Source organism: Gadus chalcogrammus, chromosome 15 (genome assembly GCF_026213295.1).
Source record: "Gadus chalcogrammus isolate NIFS_2021 chromosome 15, NIFS_Gcha_1.0, whole genome shotgun sequence".
NCBI lineage: Eukaryota > Metazoa > Chordata > Actinopteri > Gadiformes > Gadidae > Gadus > Gadus chalcogrammus.
The window spans coordinates 6,352,033-6,355,838 of NC_079426.1; positions in this window are offsets into that span (position 1 = coordinate 6,352,033).

Sequence of the window (3,806 nt, forward strand, 5' to 3'; positions counted from 1 at the left end):
TCTCTCTCTCTCTTTCCCTCGCTCCCTTTTGGTTTTGGTTCCTCCCTGAGCGGGGGGGATTGTAGCAGCGGCCAGACACCGGTCTTCCCTGTCGCGGAGGAGCTGTTTCTATAGCCGGGGTTCACCGGGGGTCCGATGGTCATGGTCAAAGAGAAAGGTACTGTCAGCGGCGATGTGGAAGGTGTGTCTCTGTGGCGCGGAACGTGACTGGTGGTGTGGGCTGTGGGGTTGTGCAGCTGTGCCCTGGTTGTGTGTTTGGCGATGATGCTCCTGCCGCTGTATCCTGCATGCTAAGTTTGGTGCGTTTGAACTCCGACGAATGTCTGACTATGGATGACTGTTGAGGGATGTTTTGCAGTCTGAGAAAAAAACACTGTGATTTTGGAGGACGCGTTCGAAGGCATGATGACAAACGCTAGAGAGCTGTCTTCCCCTGGTTGCTTCTGAACCCACAGGGATCTGGCGTTGTTTAGGGACGCCTTAAGGCAGGGTAGATCCCGTTTAAAACTCCCTTCTGACGGGTGTTTTGTGAAGGGTGCCGGCGTGAATGTAAATGTTCCTTTGAACAAAGCCGGCAGCTGAATGTATAGAGCCGTGACTAAAACAAACGGTACTCTGAGGTGCTCGATGGAGGCTGACAGCAGAGCGGCGTGTGTGTGTGTGTATCCGGGAACAGGGGTTGGGTCCGTGCATAACGTGTGCCGGGGAAAAAAGTAGAGTACTAGTGATGGGAAGCACACTGCGCAGAACAGCCTCGCGCGCTCTCTCTCTCGGTCGCTGCCTCTCTCTTTCCCTTGCTCGCTTTCTCTATCTCTCTCTCTCTCTCTCTCTCTCTCTCTCACACTCTGTCTCAGTCTGCAGCCGTTACCATGGCAACCAGCTAATAGGTACCCTCCATTGTTGTCAGCTGTGGCCTCATTCATAGGTCTGCAAAAGAGGGGGAGAGAGTCCTTGTGTTGTGAACTTATGTCTCTCAAAAGGCCAAATGCACTTGTGTCAATCAAATACAAGGACACATACCAGTAGAAATGTTGTTAGTAACATAAGGCCAAATTTCTATGGGGAGTTTTAAATTTGTTTTGGCAATTGTTTTTCTCACAGGACTCACATAGCTCCCGGTCGAGTTAACATTTCAACCTGCAAAAGTAAATAGTCAAATTGAATTAGGGTGAATGGTGTAGCTGCGATAGTCTGCTGGTATGTCTCGTGTTTCCCTAATCTAGTAGCATACCACAGGGGCCACTCACCTCTGAGAACTGTTCTGCTGCTATGTCCGAGGAGGATAGTGTTACGGCCCTGTTTCCAAAAAGAAATTCCTTCACACTTGAAGAGCCCTCATACGCTATCTTGATATCTCTGAAACGTTCGACTATGTTGCCAATGTAGATACACCTCGATGGTCCCCACTGTTGGTTCAACGAGTTGAACGAGTCGTTCAGATCAAGTTGTTCAAAATTTTCCGTACTCTCCCGCTCGAGAAAATTTCCCGAATCCACGCTTGAAGGGGTTTACCCTAAATAAGTAACCAACGACCCTGCTTGCTACACATTACATTTATATTTACAAATAAATTCAGGGTGTTTAGCAGACCCTTATCCAAAGCAACTTACAATAAGTGAATTTGTCAGAATAAAGAGAAACAACACTATATCACTCGGTCGGTTCAGTAAGGATGTTCACGGAACCAACCGAGCACTAACAATTGTTAGTACATTCCCCATGTACAAAAACTAACAAGATAGCTATGATGAGATGCTACACGATGCTATGTACTACTTTTAAGTGCAAGGACGTAGGCCTACAACATACAATAAGTGCATCCATTAAGTGCCAGGACGTCAAAACACAATCCGTACTGCCACATCCAACCTTCGTCTTCCTTATAGACGATCAGCGTGTTTTCAAGGCTTTTCATTAATTTATCCGTTTGTAATTTTGTATGCTAACAGCGAATTCGAATGAATGAATGTTTTCCCGCAGAATATAGAAGGAATTGAAAGAGTGTACAACGTGAGTCTCGTTGATCACGTGACCTGTGTGGGACCAGGTGTGTGTTTCAGTCCGCCGAAGTGGCGGGCGTACGCAAGCTATGGGTACATTCGTCACGGAACCACCAATTATAAAATAAAACCTCTCGGCTGTAAGTGATGAATCATAGACAAGAGTCTGCAGCGTTAGCATTAGGGGCTAAGAATATCCTGAGGGATACTTAGTTATTTATAAGGGCACACTCATGGCCCTTGTGTTGTGTGTGTGTTGTTTGGGTCTGTGTTGTGTGTGTTTCCTCCCATTATCATCTACTTGCACTTTAAGATTGGAGTAAGTAGATGATAGCACCATTCCTGTATAGTTCAATGGCTGCAATCTTCAGTCAATAACTTTCTCAAAGTATCTCTCTCTCTGTCTTTCTCTCTCTCTCTCTCTCTCTCTCTCTCTCTCTCTCTCTCTCTCTCTCTCTCTCTCTCTCTCTCTCTCTCTCTCTCTCTCTCTCTCTCTCTCTCTCTCTCTCTCTCTCTCTCTCAGTCAATAACTTTCTCAAAGTATCTCTCTCTCTGTCTTTCTCTGTCTCTGTCTCTCTCTCTGTCTCTCTCTCTCTCTCTCTCTCTCTCTCTCTCTCTCTCTCTCTCTCTCTCTCTCTCTCTCTCTCTCTCTCTCTTTCTCTCTCTCTCTCTCTGTGTCTCTCTCTCTCTGTGTCTTTAACTATCATCATTAAATCTCTCTGTGCTGGCCTCTCTATTTCCCCGGCACTGTGGTTAACAGTCTCTCTATCAACCTCTGTGTGTGTGTGTGTGTGTGTGTGTGTGTGTGTGTGTGTGTGTGTGTGTGTGTGTGTGTGTGTGTGTGTGTGTGTGTGTGTGTGTGTGTGTGTGTGTGTGTGTGCTTTTCATTGTGCGAGTGAGACACCGTGCCTTTGCTGATTCCCGGCTCTGAGATAATCACCGTCACGTGCACGGCTCACGTGCACGGCTCTGTGCCTCATGCCAGGGAGACTCAGACTCCCAGGATCCCACCGTGACGTAGAGCTTCAGGGTTGCACGGTTTGCTCTGGACAGCTGATGATGCTGTGATGGAGATATGGTTGCACGTTTTCCCACCTCTACGTCATGTCTGCCATGCTTCAACTTCCTTTACGCTGGTGGTGTAGGGGTGGAGTTGGTGGAGGAGAGTGATGCTGGTGGATGGTGGGGTGTGGAGGATTGTTGTCGGTGGTGGTGGGGGTGGTGGAGGGGTGGTGTTGGTGGTGGTGGTGGCAGTGGGGGTGTGTTTGTGATGGTCATGGCGGTGGTAGTGGTGGAAGTGGTGGCGGAAGTGGTGGTGATGGTAGTCTTGGTGGTGCTGGGGTGTGAAGGGGTGGGGTTGGTGTTTGTAATGGTGGTGATGATGGTGGGTGGTGTTGGTGGTGGTGGTGGGGGATGGTGGTTGTGGTGGAGGCGGAGGTACCTAGTGGGAGTCGTGGTGTGTTGGTGATAGTTATGGTGGTCATGGGGGGTGGTGGTAAAGGTTGTGGATGGTGGGGTGGGGATCTAAACCCAGTCACAGACAGTAGGGCACGCCGGTCCTGTCGCTGGCGCTCAGACTGTTTGTACAGCTGACCCACAGAACAGATAGTAAAGATAAGAGGAGGAGTGAGGGGGAGAGGAGACCGCCGGCAGCTTAAAATACACAGCGTGGAATAACAAGGCCAGAGGAGCCCCCGTATACAATAGGGAGGGTACAAAAACGACCAGTGTATATACATCTACATCGCTGCTCTCTCTCTCTCCCACTCTCTTGTTCTCTCTCTCTCTCTCTCTCTCTCTCTCTCT